The sequence below is a fragment of the Perca fluviatilis genome, chromosome 19 (assembly GCF_010015445.1).
Source record: "Perca fluviatilis chromosome 19, GENO_Pfluv_1.0, whole genome shotgun sequence".
Lineage (NCBI taxonomy): Eukaryota > Metazoa > Chordata > Actinopteri > Perciformes > Percidae > Perca > Perca fluviatilis.
Window position 1 is genome coordinate 33,508,146 of NC_053130.1, and position 17,966 is coordinate 33,526,111.

A 17,966-nucleotide genomic window follows, 5' to 3' on the forward strand; every position below is an offset into this window, starting at 1 on the left:
GCCTTTGCTGTGTCTTAACCACTTGGTAACTACCAATTTTTTGTGACTGATGGGAACAACAATCTTTGACACTGGTCCAGTATTAAGAGAGATCGCTGCAGTCTGCAGCGGAGAAACAAGCTACGATGTAAGTTAATAGGACAATTGCAATATTTACCTCTGTGCTCGTTTTGCCGCTGACAGGCTCAGATTAATATTCTAAGTGTCTGACAACATTATGGAAAGGATTTGTAAGGAGGTCGACCTTTCTGTTTGAAGAGTAAGATCCTTTTTATAAACATAAAAACATCCGCGAAATTGCACTCGCTAAACCCACCAGACTACATTTAAATAAACAGTAATTTTAGCATCGTAAAATACACTTCATTTAAAGTCGACAGAAACAAAATAAAACTATGAAAATACGTTTTGGGTCAGCTTTCCACTTTTCCAACCATCACAACTTTAGTTTTAGTTGAAATAAACACATAGTTTACCAATTTACATGTGAAAATATTGCTCTATACACGCTAAAAGTATTGTTTTTTTTAAATGGAGTCTGGTGGGTTTAGAGCTAGCGACTTCAGAGCTGTTTCTGGTTAAACAGAAAGGTCTTAAAGAGGTTTTAAATGTCTATCTCTGTAGGGATCCTTTCCATAATGTTGTCAGACATTTATAATATTAATCTGAGCCTGTCAGCGGCAAAACAAGCACTTTTTTGAAGGTAAATACAAGCTGGACAATTGTCCTATTAACGTACATTGTTGAGCGAGAATGGTGTGACCGGCAGCCGCGAACCGGGCAGCCGTGTATTCATATAGGGCAAATTAGTTTTTTTAAATGGAGCCTGGGTTTCGCTAGTCAAAAAATGTCAAAAAGGATCTTACTCTTGAACAAAAAGGGTGACCTCTGTATGGATCCTTTCCATAATGTTGTCTGACACTGAGAATAACAGTAAATCCTGTACTTTTAGTGGACAGAAATTGAACAATTGCACAATTGCCCTTTAACTTATACATTGTAGCTTGTTTCGCAGCCGTCTCGCATAATACTGGACCAATTTCAAGGATTGTTGTTCCCATCATTTAGACACAAAAATACCCTTAACACACAACCATAAATCAGTTCAGAGTAGTATTATGTATGGGTGATACCTTAAAGTCACCCTAACAAACCGCTGAAGGGATGTTTACATTACATTAATGCCTCAGACTGAGTAAGACCTGGTGATCAAAGTCAAATGAGGAACTATTCAAAATAAAAACTGGAAAAAAACACCAAACTCAAGAGGTGGCAATGTTACATTTATGAAGCACAGGTCAGGCTTCTCTCTCATCAGTTGAAGTAGCGGACTGAGCATTCAGTTACATTAACTTAGTATTGAATGACATCACGATTATTGTATATGCTGTATAATAAAGTTGTTTTGTTTCTCAGAGGTTGGTTTTGGGAGATTAAAGTCCACGTTGTCATTTTTTTGAAAAAAATGTCGACATTTTTGTCTGGGTTTTATCGCCTTTTTCTGACACTTTAAGACATTTTTGTTGCTTTTCTTTCCAACCTTTTTGACACTTAACGTTTTCAGAAGTTTACTAACTGAGCAGCTTTGTATGAGACAATTTTATATAGGTCTAACAAAAAGTTCTGTATTTTAACTGTAGCTACATAATTTCCATTTTTTAATGAATTACTGGACTAAGTCCGGGTAATGAGCTGCCAGAAGTTTTTCTGTTCTTTTACAGATTTTTTTCTTGGAGTGTAAGTAAAGTAACTCTGGCAACTCTTGACAGGAATCCAACCATTATAAAGTGCTGTGTAGTCATATAGCCCTAGCTGCATTAGTTTTCAGGCTTAATTGACTAGCGTATGATTATCTATCAAAACCTTTGGCAAGAAAATGAAACATAAGATAATACATTTTAGTTGGAAACTATTGGAGCACAGAGTTATATAGGGCTGTGAAACTCAACTTTAAGAGGAGTACCATTTGGACGTGGAGTAAGTTTAAAGGGGCGCTATGCAGTTTTGGCCATTTCTTCGTTGTTTTCTCTCTACAGCTTTGGAATAGATATTTGGCAGCTCCGATGTTTACTCGTGTCTGACTCCTCTCTCGGTCAGTCTGCCGTTTTCTCTTCCTCTGTTCCTCTGACAATGCTTTCCTAATTTTCTGCTTCTTTTTTGCCGGCTCAGCCATGACGATGTGTGAAAAACTCCATCGCCACCTTGTTGTACCAGGTTCCTGAATGGTGCGTATGTGTGCAGTGCCGTGAAGCAATTCGTTACATCGCGAGACCTGATATCACGCCATACTTCCTGATGCTGACGCCGGCGGGCCGCCAGCCGAAAGTTGCAAGGGTGGTTTTTCTGCTCACAGGCTCTAGGGGGGAGAGAGACCACCACCATTCAACCCCCAAAAAAGTCATATAACCATTCCAATGACTCCGAAGCTGTTCAGTTAAGGTAAATTAAACTAAAAAACTGCATAATTCCCCTTTAAGAGGATTTGAAGATCCTCTCCATTGGGTCTCTGTAAAAATAAATATTTAAAAAGTAAAAATGGTAGAGAAAGTTGAACATTTCCCATTATGTCCTTAAAAGGCTAAAAGACTTTGATATTTGAATGTTTTTTGTAGCTGAAAGTATGCATAAGTTCAGTAGGCGTCCAAACAACAATGGAAGTAGCATAAGTCGAAATAATAATACAAACATGAATAACAGTGAATATAAAGTCCTGTTTATGCTTGTTTATCCATTTATGAATGTCCTCGAGACGATTCATAAGAGAGAAAAATCCATTGAAAGTATGAGGGTGAGGGTCACAGCTGAGGTAAACCTGGGAATCGTCTGCGTTGAAATGGAAACTGATGTGTAATCTTATGAGATGTCCTAATGGCAGCATGTAAATAGTAAACGGACAATGTGCCGTTTAAAAAAATGAAATGATCAAAGTATTTCCACCAGCAGCAGAGATGCACGAATTGCTGTCACAATGCTGCAAACACTTGCCCTGCCCTGCACCTGTACTACGAATCTGAGCACCTGTTGTTTGCCCACCAGAATGGCTCTGTTATGATGTAATGGAATGCTATGACCAGTAACAGTCTGTGGAACACGGTCTAAATCTTCCCAACCAGTCAGCCAGGTTCATTTTCAACACACACAGATGCTATTCTGACTCCCTGCAGGCCTATAAATACATGGAAAGCTGTTATATTAGGCATGAGGGCAGCTCTCATCTCTCAGTGTGTCAGTAATACAAGACAGCGACGCCGGATTTAGCTGCTGTCAAGACATGAGGACTATTTTAAGTTACAATATTAGGCCAATGGATACAGTAGAAAATGTGTGTGTGTGTGTGTGTGTGTGTGTGTGTGTGTGTGTGTGTGTGTGTGTGGGTGTGTGTGCGTGTGTGTGTGATGGGTAAGGGAAGTAATAGACATGATGGCAATCAGATTATGTTGGTATTTTCCACAGTGGATGTGGGAGTGTTTCCATAAAGTCCCTGACCACAGGCTTCTGATGCCCTGCAAATGACACTTACACTTGTTACCAAGACATCTGCCAATGTGTGCAGCAGGGTGTGTGCATGTGCTTGAGTGCGCTAATTAGGGTTGAAGGATGAAGAAGGGCAGATGCTGGGGTGAAGTCAGATGAGGGGAAGCAGGGGGAACATTTAAGGTCGCATTTAAGGCTTTGTGAATCACAGTGACACGAATGTTGACTTTTAAAATGACGAATCCGAATCAGAACAAACATTTGAACAAACGAATGCTTTGAAGGCAGATTTCTTGTAAGTACTTACTTGGCAATAAACCTGATTTTGATTCATTGCGTAGGCATAAAGTGTTGTGGCTTGCGTATACAGGCGGGCGCCATCTTGGGAAAACAGTTGCGACCAGTCGAACACCGTCGTTCGCTCGTTCGACTGATCGTGACTGTTTTCCCAAAGATGTCCTCTACTAAGTTCTTTATAAACTATCTTTTTAATAAACTGTCTGTACACTTACAAAGTTCTCAATGCTTGGGTTTACATGTAGGGACCCTCATTATGCTACCGTGGAAGTGTGGTGCTATTTTGAGCCTTGTTAGTGGTGTAGAAATAGAGATTTCTTTTTACTTCATCCATGCCCCGACGACTAGCTCTATAAGCTAATTAGCTTATAATGCTAGTCTAGTCTAATTAGCGTTATGCGCTAAAACTGGTCACATTCGATAACCATGAAAACATATCCCAGAGAACAGTCGACTCGGTACTAGGCCTGTCACAATAACAAATTTTGCTGGACGATAAACTGTCCCAGAAATGATTGCGATAAACGATATTATTGTTGTTCTGAGACCATTTTCATCTAATATAATGATAATGGCATAATAATGCAGGTACACCTTTTCAAAGATCAATAAACTTTTATTTCTAACACTGGAACTGGAAGACATTTTAAATATCCACAATCAATGAACAAAACAATCAAAAACAAATATAAATATATATATATATATGATAATTTCATTTTAAAAATTATCGAGGTTATTTTTATTTATCATGCGATTAATTGATTTATTGCATATTGCAACAGGCCTACTCAGTACACGTGTTATTAACCCCTACGTCCATTTTGCGCCGGATTTCTCCTTTAAGTGTACGGTTAAGTTTATAGGGAAAGATTGTGTAAACATGTACTGTCCTCATGTACCGTTTCAATATTTAACTCAGACTATGTTTTTTTCCCTAACCTTAACCAACAATAAGGAAGGAGGAAAAATTACTGAAATGTGATGTGCAGATGCGCTCAGTATGCACATTTTGCAATAATTTTACATTCATTGAAAATGTAATCCAGGTGGCATTGTTTTAAATCAGATTTGCATACATACATCTACTTACCATAACCAAAAGATTATTCAGTAAACAACCTGCAGTGTGTACTCCCAATAGTGCAGTCTTGGAAGCCTTCCTCTGCAAGGTAACCTCTAGTATAAATAATGAATGCCAGAGGTTCATCAGCCTAAAACGTGACCTGAAAACATGTAAACAGTTTTTCTGTGCTCATGAGCAGATTTTTGCTCCTGCAGAGTTTGAAAATATGGATTATGGTTAGTAGGGTATAGCTTTTAATCCTCCAGGTACACACAAAATATTCAACGGTGATGCTCACGTGGCAGCCATTTGGCTTAGAATACATGGGGTAAAAACATAATATATCACAACGTCTATTCCACATGGGGCATGCTCAACAATACCGTCATCAGCGTCATTTTTCTGTAGGTGAAGTGAGAGAAGAACGGGTGATTTATTATGGTGGTGTATAGACAGAGAGGAGAGATGGAGCTGGATATATCTGTGCGCTCGCTGTGGAAAAGGAGCTCAGTGAGGTGCTAACATTTCCAACTATGCCAAACCAAGCCACTACACCCCCGCCTCTTTTTCCACCACGACTGGATGAGTGTGTGTGTTTGTGTGTGTGTCTGTGTGTGTGTCTTTGCAGTCGTCATCTCTCTGTACAGATTGTAGATAGTTTGAGTTTAGAGATATCTGTCTTTGAGATTTCTGCCTCCACTCCAACACAGTGGAGGCGGATGGAATTCCATGTGTGGTGCTCACTATGAATAATCCACAAATTATATTTCTGGGGACAGAAATCTCAGACAGATATCCAAAATCCTGGAGAAATAAAACCAAACCTACCTGCATGCAGAGATACCACAAACGCAATAAAGCTGCATTATCAGATTTTTAATTACTTAGGGAAAACTGATTAAACTCTAAACCCAACTTCCTTATAAAATCATAATGACAAAAGGAAAATAATTATACAGTAAATCAATACTAAATTAGGCGAGTATTAAAGCGCCCATATTATGCTCATTTTCAGGTTCATAACTGTATTTTAAGGTTGTACCAGAATAGGTTTACATGGTTTAATTTTCAAAAAACACCATATTTTTGTTGTACTGCACAGCTCTCTCTCACTGCTGCATCCTCTTTTCACCTGGTTTCTGTTTTAGCTACAGAGTGAGACCTCTTTTCATCTTCTTCTTCTGTACTATCTTTGATTGCACTCGCACATGCTCAGTAGCTCAGATGTAGATCATGTCAGCTAGCTAACTCTAGAGACAGTAAAAGAAAACCTGTTTCTCCAACTTTGGTCAGTTACAAGGCAGGATCAGCTGGGAGACTTCTAAACCAGGGAGCACATGGAAGTAGTTCTTTTGTAGATTATGGTGAACTTGTGTGTGTTGTAGCAGTGCTTTGCTATTGAGAACGACATAGCATGCTAGCGTTAGCGTTAGCCGTCTAACTGCTATCAGTCACTGCTCATGCACATGCATTCATTCTCCCTTGTGGGGGGGAGGGGATTAGGAGACAGTTTGGGCTTTAGCAGAAAGGGGGGAGTGACTGAGAAGTTGTCGATGTTAAAAAATGTTGGCTAAGTCCTGGATCTTCGCAATCCTACTTACACCACCTTTAACTACAACCAATTAATATAAAAATGACTATTCACAAATCTTACTTACATTTACTCCACAACTACAATTTTGCCCAAACCACTTGACAAAGACTCAGGCACACTGTAGTAAGTGTATGACCCTAGTGTATGATACTGTAAATAAAAATGAATTGAAATTGACCTTATTTTTGACCTCATACAACATAGAACTGCAGGTAGATGATTAATGTATCGACTTCCATTTTAAGGATGGTGATACCCTTTTCTTTTTTTTAGAATATGTTTTAGCATTTTCGCCTTAATTGGACATTAAATTGCCCATATTATGCTCATTTTCAGGTTCCTAATTGAATTTAGAGGTTATATCAGAATAGGTTTATAGGTTTTTAATTTTCAAAAAACACCATATTTTTGTTGTACTGCACATTGCTGCAGAGTGAGACATCTCACTTCTATCCCATCTTTGTTGGGAGGTTTTTTTTCAAGTTTGTATGCATGTGGAAGCACCAGAGACACAACATAACACCCCAAATCCCGGAAAAAAAGTGATTTTTTCATAATATGGGCACCTTAAACAGGCAGACTGGAAACGGGGCAGGGTTAGAGGGGTATGACACGCAAACCGAACCCAACCGGCGACGTTGCGGTTATGTGGCATATACTGTAACCATTTGGCTACCAAGGTGCTCCTGTTGCCCATTTCTAGACCACATAATAACAATACAACTACTATATTTTCAGTGTTTTTTTATTTTATTTAACTGGGAAAAGAAAAAAAAAATGCTACAAATCATCCTAATAATCTTTTGATAAAACCCCAAGCAGTGCAACAGCTGGAAAGTCTGGACATTATTATCAGCTGCTTTTAATGTTTGATTAATGTATTTGTATTTCCTTTTAAAAAAAAACTCTGTAAAGTGTCTTTGAGTGTTACAAAAAGTGCAATATAAATAAAATGCATTATAATTATTACTATTATTTCCAGCAGTAGTGTCACTGCAAGCACTTCTTATTTGTATGATAACTATGTAAAGAAAGAATGCATATTAAATCACCCAGAAGGCAGACTTTGGATTAACACATCTAAATTAAAATTCTGTCTTTTTACACACAAACAGTGACATTCACACAGAGTGAGAAGTCATCGTACTGATTTCAATATTTAAATTGCCTTCTTTTTTGAATATTTTTTTAAAGTGATGCCTGCTTTTTGTGTCACAATAATATAAATCTTTATTTTTGTGTAATTAGTATGAACGTGTTACCCTAATCTAATTTCTTTAGTTGCTGCAGAGGTTTTTACAGACATTTTTAATCTGTCCCCCCCCAGGCCACTGTACCCACCAGCCACAATTTTACCAGTGCGAAAACAGAGTAACATCCCCTGTTTAAATGATCATAGACCAGTAGCACTTACCCCCATACTCTACTAAACTAAAATACATTAAAGTGCTCATATTATGCTCATTTTCAGGTTCCTAATTGTATTTAGAGGTTATATCAGAATAGGTTTACATGGTTTCATTTTCAAAAAACACCATATTTTTGTTGTACTTCACATTGCTTCAGCTCCTCTTTTCACCCTGTGTGTTTAGCTCTCTGTTTTAGCTACAGAGTGAGACATCTCACTTCTGTACAATCTTTGTTGGGAGTCGCACATGTGCAGTACCTAGATAAGGACTACTAGCCAGTCAGAAGCAGAGTATGAGGGCGTGCCCTGACAGTACCTAGGTAAGGACTACTAGCCAGTCAGAAGCAGAGTATGAGGGCGTGCCCTGACAGTAGCTAGGTAAGGACTACTAGCCAGTCAGAAGCAGAGTATGAGGGCGTGCCATGCTAGCAGCTAGGCGAGCATTATAACGTGTGTTCCAAAGTGACCATGTTTGTCTCTGAAGTAAAGGCTGGACTACAATAGAGCTGTTTGGAGCAGTTGGTGAACAGTGGTTTCTGTTGGAGATGGTAAGTCCCTTTTGGGTGGACTTTGGGCTTTTTCACTTTGTAAACCTATAACGTGCAGAAAAAAGATATATAACACTATAAAGGAAAGGGAAAACACCAAAAAGCTGAATATGAGCACTTTAAATCCAGCCTTCCTGCCAACCTTGCCTGGCACCAATACGCCTAGGAATATGCGATTGCCACAGCTCTCCACATAGCACTCACACAACTTGACCAGAAGGGGACGTACGTTAGAATGCTTTTCATTGATTACAGCTCGGCTAGTCTCACATTGCCACACCTTCCTCCACAGTGCCAGAACACCAAACAAACATGGACCCTAATGTCGTTTGATTCAATTTTAAAGAATTGAAAACTGTAATTGTAATAATTTTAAAGAATATAAATCTATATTGTCAATGCAAAGTATGTTTAACCCTCACAAGATCAACTTCATCAGCCGATGTGACACACATGGGAATCTTTCCCACCTTTAACCATTCATCACAGTTTCATTTCTTTCACATGGCCTTCGTCCTTCACTGAATGTCAGCTCTGGTGTTGCATAAAGAACATTCCCAGTCATTTGAAATGATTTGACCACAAAAACATTATTGAAAGAAAGAAATGGCACATGCTGCCCATTTAGATAAAGTACTCATTTAAAAAATATTTGAATGTTTTGTCACACGCAAAAAAACTACTGTTACATTTTCTATCTAATACCTTTAAACTCCTGTAACCTTTAACAATTCACAAGATCTTTTTTTCACAAAACACTCTTTCTGCAAAGACATTGAATTGCAAACACATTAAACAAGAATTGAGATTACACAAATAAAATTCTAATTGTAATAATAATAATAATAAACGTAATGATTTAAAGTGCAAATGATGACTCATGGAACCCAAGTTCCCTCTTCTATTTTCTTCACAAGCTGCCTCCATAGAGAGCATGACTTCCATATGTAGTGTATGTGTTTTTCAGTATGGCTCTCAATGCTCTGTCTGTCTGGAGAAGGACTGCCATCTATTGGTTATACTATAGCAAACATCTGTGCTAGTCTCCTCTCTAGTGCTGTGTGTGTGTGTGTGTGTGTGTGTGTGTGTGTGTGTGTGTGTGTGTTGCGCACGCGTGTGTGTAATCAGCAATTCAAGTTTTTAAATCAACTTCATCATCCCAGAAAGCTTGCAGACACATAGCTGATGAACATGTCCCATGTTTTGAAATGGAAACATTTTCCAAAATATATTTTTTGGCAATTATAAATCTATCTTGGCCGTTGGATCATAAAAGTATTCCTTGTAGCAATAGTCCAAGAAGCAGATAGCAGTATCCAGCACTTCCATCTTTTCTGAATTGTCCAGCTTGTATTTACCTTCACAAAAGTATTAGTTTTCTCACTGACAGGCTCAGATTAATATTCTAAGTGTCTGACAACATTATGGAAAGGATTTCTAAGGAGGTCGACCTTCCTGTTAAAGAGTAAGATCCTTTTTTAAAACATAAAAACATCTGTAAAATTGCGTTCACTAAACCCACCAGACTCCATGTAAATAAACAGTAATTTTAGCATCATAAAATACATTTCATTCAAAGTCGACAAAAACTAAATAAAACTATGAAAAGCCATTTTGGGTCGTCTTTCCACTTTTCCAACCATCACAACTCTAGTTTTTGTTGAAATAAACACATTACATGTGAAAATATGTTGGATGTCAGGAGTCTGCTGGGTTTAGTGCTAGCGACTTCAGAGCTGGTTCTGGTTAAACAGAAAGGTCTCCAAGAGGTTTTAAAGGTCTATCTCTGTAGGGATCCTTTCCATAATGTTGTCAGACACTTAGGGCTAGATTTATCAAGCCGTTTGCGCCTGTTTCCAGGCGCTAATTGGTCGCAAAGACGGACGTAACCGATGCGGGCTATTTACAAACAGGGCGCACCTGGGTAAAATCGCAGATTGTCTGCCACATGAGCGAGAAGAGACAAGTTGCGCTTTCAATATGCGTTCGTGGGAGGGTCGTGGGGAAAGTGGGAGTTCCACCCAAAAGTTGGGGGAGGAAAAGGCAAGAGTGCCCCTAATTATATATTCCGTGGTATTTACAAAGACGGTCAGTAAGAGCGCCTACTTCTGCCGCGGGAAATTCTCCGCCTCTTAAAAGCAGGTCTAATCCAGCCGCAGTCGAGTTTCCTCGTAGACCTTTATGCCGCTGGTGAAATGGCAACAGTAATTTGAGCTAGACGAAGACATAGGCGAGGCTGAACATATTTTTAACAGAAGAATCACACTTTGTCAGTGAACACAACATCATTTAGCGTTACAGATCAAGCAGCCATGCAATATTAGAGTTACTGGAAGAAATCAAAGATGAAATTGAATCTCCCACTCAGCGTTCACATCCCATTCCAGCAGTTGTTAAACTCCTCGCTACATTACAAATATTGGCATCAGGATCATTTCAAACAGTCATAGCATCAGCAGTGGGAATATGGCAGTCTGCACTCAGCCATATCATAGCACCAGTACCGCTTTGCTACAGCGCAATTTACGGTCTAGTGGGCGGAGAAAGACGCTGATTGCCTGATGGGTGTCAGGGTTGATAAATACTACGCAAACTGTGGAAGCATAGCGTGCGCCATTACCGAACTCGCATAAACAGACGCAGCGCAAACTGCGCTAGTGTTAGTAAATCAGGCCCTTAGAATATTAATCTGAGCCTGTCAGTGGCAAAAGGAGCACTTTTTTGAAGGTAAATACAAGCTGGACAATTGTCCTATTAACTTACATTGTAGCTTGTTTCGCCGCTGCCGACAGCGATCTTACTTAATACTGGACCAATTTCAAAGATTGTTGTTCCCATCAGTCACTTAGACACAAAAACATAGGAACATAGGGTCCAGGTTGAAAGAAAGGGTAGTAACCCTTTATGGTCTCTCCTCAGTACCGCTGGGATGGACAGTGATAAACAATCTACGGCTCATTTGTATCAGATGACGGCTTGGGAAGCCTCTGTTTGGTGTTGCCATGTCAGAATTATGACTAAAATACCAATTTATCATTTAAACAACACGGTATTACAACTGGAGTTGGCCCATGGGTGCCGAACGATTGCTGCCCACTGCTTGTAATTAGTTGGGATGGGTTACATGCAGAAGATACATTCCTTGTATGTGTAAATGTGCTTGGCAAATATAGGAAGTATTATTATTATATTACTATTACTATATAGTATATTATTATATATATTATTATATTGACATCAGAGTAAACTGGACAGACTGCTGGCTGTTTGTCTCTATCAGCTCTTTTAACTTAAACACTTCTCTACAGTGTGGGCAGCTGGTCAGGGATCCGGTTAAAGGTCACAAACATATTTTCAGATCTTGACGCCAACAAGAGACTGAAGTGTACTGAATGATGAATTCAATCTTTTCACAAGAGTAATGGGTTAGTATAAAAACCTGATTATTCTGCGAATGCTGCTCCCTTTGGAGTCTGGCGAGCTGCGGTTGACCGACCATGACCACACGGCCATCACTGTGCCAAGTTGAAGCTACCAACACTCATTTTAAGCTTTCATGGCTACATTTTGTGAGTGAGCCCTCAGGCTCGTGCATGAGCACTGAGATGACAATGAGGTGGGTTGTGTGTGTGTGTGTGTGTGTGTGTGTGTGTGTGGTGTGTGTTGGGGTGTGGTTGTGTGTGTGTGTGTGTGTGTGTGTGTGTGTTTGTGTGTGCATGCGTTTTGGTTATAAACAGCGCTAAGAGGCTAGGACAGGCTGAAGGGCCAGAAAACAAATGTGGATACAGTTCTATCTAAACTATATTGTGTGTCTACATATAATAGTAATAACTTTTATTTATATAACATCTTTCACAGAATGACTGTGGCTAAGCTAAAGGAGGTTGTAGGCTGTGGTGAACAGATGGTGTTTGAGGAGTTTTTTTTAAATGTCCAGGGATGTAGCATTTCGGATATCTGCAGGGAGGGTGTTCCAGAGGGATGGGGCTGCAACACTAAAGGCTCTGTCTCCGAAGGTACAGAGTCTGATGTAGGGAATGGAGAGCAGGCCAGAGTCTGAGGACCCAGAGAGGTTGTTGGGTAAGATAAAGAGGATTTTATATGGGATTCTGGAACAAAAAATTATTGGGAGCCAGTGAAGATGGATGAGGGTTGGGGTGATGTGCTGCCAGGTCTTGGTGTGGGTGAGGGCCCTGGCGGCAGAGTTTTGGACCTCATTGGCCTACCTGGTTAAATGAAGGTTGAATAAATACTAGAGCCTGTCTAGGGTTTTGCTGTGGACCCCAGACAGGACTCTACTACTATATACAGGGTGCGATTTGTGGGGGAAAAAAAGCAGAGGGGGAGGGGTGTTTTTGATCATGCACGACAAAACAAAACATGCAAGAATTAAATCCCCATTCCAATACCATGGATTTAGCGCCACTCGGCCGTGCATGCCGAAACACTTATGCACTTCAATATTTAATGGAAAATAAAGTCAAACTGAAATAGCACAGTGTTGTGTCTGCATAAAACACAGCGCTTTCAAGCCGGAGAGCGGCAAAAACAAAATACTTTCACCAAGGAAACGCTCGTTCGTTTCTCGGGAGTGATTTAATCCAACTTGATTTTTTTCCTACATTTAACGAGTCATTCGCCGCATGACGCTCACTTTTTCTGGCTAAACTCCACGACCACGGCCCCTGAAAGGAGCGTCATCTGGTGGTGCCTGTAGCCGGCTCACAGTCACCTGAGCTCTGTAGCGGCAACCAGCAACTACTGCTCAGATTTTATGGTTCTATGCATAGACTGTGCTATTTTAGTTATATATGGCTTGGCAATTGGTAAAGTAGCATTGATCACTTGGAGGGGGGGTGGGGGTGCGGTGGGGAGCTTCTTTGAGCTTCTAAAGTTACCGGAAGTCATTCATTTTCAACGGAAGCTGGCTTCTCTGAGCTGCAAGGAGCAGCAAATCTGTCGGCGTTTTGAGCAACCAGAAAGTTGAAAGTATGTCAACTTTACGGTAATGAGCTATGACGCGGTTCAGTGGGCAAGCAGCGGCAAACGCCAGCAACCAATCAGAATATAGACGTCCTTCGCGCTGGCTGATTCCGGAGATACGATGTAAACTTTCATTCCTACCAAAACATTAGTTCCAAGAAAATGGAGGAAAAACTCATAATCGCTGTTGCTGGGTTCCCCTATCATTTATGATATGACGTTGTTTGCGTATAGGGACCAGTTAACGTTACCTGCCGGTCACATCGTCTCTAAAACGTCCGCTCACAGTGAAGTCCTGCACGGGTCTGCTCGCTAACAGACACGCTGCGACCAACAAACAATACTAATTCTGTCATTATATATGTAATTTATAAAAGGTTTCTAGTGTCAGTGTATTGGCCGTGCGGTGGCTGCTTGTGCTTGTGCTGCCACGTCAGAGCACAAGCCACTTTCCTGTTCATCACACGTGTTACTAGCTAGTGTGTGATACGTTTTTTGGGGCTTTAATCGTTAATGTGCTGGAGAGGATATTCATTTTACTTGCACATTGTGATAATTGTACATTTTATTTCAGTATTATTAATATTTGTTATTTTTAATATAATATATTTAATATTTGTTAATTCCTTTGGCTACAGCCTTGGGCTAAACATTTGAAATAATATAAACAATATATTCAAACTTTTGACTGCTTTCTTTAATAACTAAATAACACAATACTTGTACTTTTACTTTCAGTACTTGAGTAGTATCTTTTTAAAATAAACTACTTGCAATACTTAAGTACAACATTTTTTGAATACTTTAGTACTTCTACTTAAGTGTGGTGCTTATAGAGCACTTCTAATTCTACTCAAGTCACTTTTTTGATAGAGCACTCAAGTATGGGTCTCTAGTACTTTATACACATCTGTCAATAACCAAAAAAATTCCCATTGGTCCTACAGCCCACTAGTCCGACGTCCCTTTATTTCGAAAAAATAAACCCTCTGCGCCGACATCCCATTGTTCCAACCATATAGGGTTAGGTTGAAGGTTAAAGTTAGGGTTATAGGGTTAGGGACAATTAATTATAATATTTCTTTAGCATTTTTGTCGGGAATCCCGAAGTTTCCTGTTTGAAACAACCAAGATGAGGCGTCTTCTCACTGATGAAGCTAGTTTTACATTGGGTATTGCAGGGATATGCCCCATTCCTATTCATTATCATTGCAGGCTTATGGAAATATAAATACATGTCCAACCCAAAACTAACTTTACCCTGTTGGAATTTGGACTTAGCCTACATTTTTATTTCAGTTTTTCAAAGATACACATTTAATTGTGGAAAGGGAAAATGTTGTGTTAATAAGCTAGAGAAAAGTAATTTTGCTTGTTATTTTTGATTCAGATTTTAAGTTATGGGAGGTGATCCACAAAAGCCTATATGGTCGGAACAATGGGATGTCGGAGCAGAGGGTTATTTTTTTTTTTCGAAACAAAGGGATGTCGGACTAGTGGGCAGTAGGACCAAAGGGAATTTTTCGGTTTATTGAGAGGTTGTAACAATGGAGCGTCGGAGAAATGACATGGCACCCGAGCCAAAATGCTTATGTTATCAATAGCTAGCTCATTCTGGTTTCCTAACTGCGTCGCGAGTTATAGGACCTTAGGAGCTTCATAGAGACAGCTAAAGTTAATATTAGCTGCCCAGAGTAGAGTAGCTTCCACTTCATATATTACCTTCTAACAGCTGTATTCTCAGTAACGTGACAATCCGCAAGATACAGGTTGCTTATAAATCACTAAAATAGTAGTGACAGCACCGTTTGGCTTAGTTATCAATGCCGTTAGCATTGTAGCCAACACTAGTGTTAGTGTTACTTAGTTTATGATAAATCGTTTCGGTTGTGCTTTCTAACATGATGTCGTTGTGCTAACCGAGCACCGTTAGTCTTTACAACAGAGCCGCTTCAATACACTTGTTAGATAATGTTTCATTCCAGAGTTCTCTGTTGATTTGTGTTTGTCGCTGTGTGCTCGTGGCGGAAAATAATGTAAACAGAGAGCGGCTTGTCGGAAATGCAACGCCCTGTGACGTAGACCCCCTTCAAGGCCAGGCTGATGTTAGAAGTCCCTCTAGTGGACAGAACGTGTAACAACAACCACATGCTTATAGTGGCATTGACAATGCATACGCCTGAGTAGTGTAGTACATATTTATAACATTAAATATTCAAATATTATTTGAATGTTAAAAAAATAACAAATGGAATTTGAATGGTATTATAGAGGAAGACCGACTCTAATACAGATGTGTATGTTTGTCATGGGCATGGACGTGGGCAGAAGATGGATCTCATGGATGTGAAAAGTATAAATTGGGCTCAAGCCTGCCATAAATATTTATGGAAATATTATGCTGATGCTTTTTTTGTAATTGACTTGTTTTTTCCGATGTTTTTTTTTTATGCAGTAGCAAACATAAAATAAAGGTTATTTTGGAGAGGGAGGGAGCTAGATAGATGGCTGTGGGACGGGGGCCTTTAGTTTCACAGTGGTGTGGTGCAGCAGAATGTGCAAAGCTGGCAGTAATGGGACTGAAAAGGTTGAGCTCATTGAAAATAGTGAGCCAGTTGGGTCGTCCCTCTGCCAGCCACCTGAGCTACCGATGTCACAAACCTCAACACAGTTTAACATTTGAGTTCATCACTGAGATCCATCAGCCTCCAGACAAACTCATACCTCCAGCTGACAGACATCTGAGGAGGTATTTCAGTCCATCATCTTAGAAATGTGTATTTTGTTTCTTAAGTGGTTTATTATAACAAGTTCCATTTGTGTGTGCATACAAAATAACAATAAAATAAGATAAAATATATTGAAATATAAAATCTCTAACTTATAAGAATTCAAAGCCCTGAATAATATATTCCTGTTCATATGGCGGGGTTTAGTAACTGAACACTGAGCTTACTCTATTAAGATCTCTTTCAAAATACCGCTACGAGCTTTCTGTCAGTATGTTTATACGCCAATCCATGTAGGGATGTAATGATACACTCAACTCACGATTCGATACAAATCACAATTTTAAGTTCAGGATTCGATTTTCTCGCAATTGTTTTTTTACCGAATCAGCTACAGACAAATAAGTGGAAAATATTCCTTTATTTATATAAACTGAGCAAAACAGATATGTCCTCTTATCAAAAGCGCAACTGAAATTGTATTGTATCCTAAACAAAACATAATTACCGGTATTATAGATATCTAAAACAAATCCCACATCATAATTACTAAATAAATAGAAAAAAAATATCTTCAAATACATAAACTGTGACGTTTGAAGTCAAACGAGTGAAATCAAAAGTAGATCACGCCCAGTAACACTACTTGAAGGTATTGACATAATCGTGACAGGACACTGTCATAACTATCACATGACACTGTCATGAACGTGTCATAAACGTTATAAACAAGTCATAAACGTTTATGACTTCTGTCATTAAGTGTCATTTGGTTTTTGTCATGACAAGTTGACATTGTTTGGGTTGTCTTGACATTAATCAAAGTGACATTACCAGAAGTTGTCTTGCTCATGACAAGTTGACATTAAAGGTCCCATGACATGGTGCTCTTTGGATGCTTTTATATAGGCCTTAGTGGTCCCCTAATACTGTATCTGAAGTCTCTTTTATATAGACCTTAGTGGTCCCCTAATACTGTATCTGAAGTCTCTTTTATATAGACCTTAGTGGTCCCCTAATACTGTATCTGAAGTCTCTTTTATATAGACCTTAGTGGTCCCCTAATACTGTATCTGAAGTCTCTTTTATATAGACCTTAGTGTACCCCTAATACTGTATCTGAAGTCTCTTTTATATAGGCCTTAGTGGTCCCCTAATACTGTATCTGAAGTCTCTTTTATATAGGCCTTAGTGGGGGGCAAGGGGGAGGGTGGGGGTGGGGGTGTGGCCTTGACCAACTGCCACTTTGCTCGTTTGAAAGCCATGATGTCTCTCTCTCATGGGTGGGCCAAATTATCTGGGTGGGCAAAGCAGAGAAAGGGGAGGTAACCTTGCTCCTGATGAGCTATGGGACCTTTAAATTTGTTTGGGATGTCTTTGTAATGACAACTTGACATTAACCAGGATGACATTACCAGAAGATTTATTTGTCATGACAACTTGACATTACATTTGACATAATAAGTGTCCTTATTAAGTCAACTTGACACGTTTATGACATGTTCATGACATGTGTCATGTCATAGTTCTGACAGTGTCATGTCACAATTATATCGATACCTTCAAGTAAAGTGTTACCTCATGTCCTAGGCCGTTTGAAAATTGCATCGCAATTAATTTTTTATCTCAACCGGTTGTAATTTTTACAAATTTAAATTGATTTTGAGCGCCTGGGTAGCTCACTTGGTAGACCATATATAGAGGTTTACTCCTTGGTGCAGCGGCTGCGGGTTCTTGCGGCCCTTTGCTGCATGTCATTCCCACTCTCTCTCTCTCTCTCTCTCTCCCCTTTCATGTCTTCAGCTGTCCTATAAAAAATAAAGGCCTAAAAACATGCCCAAAAAAACTAAATACCGATTTTAACCGA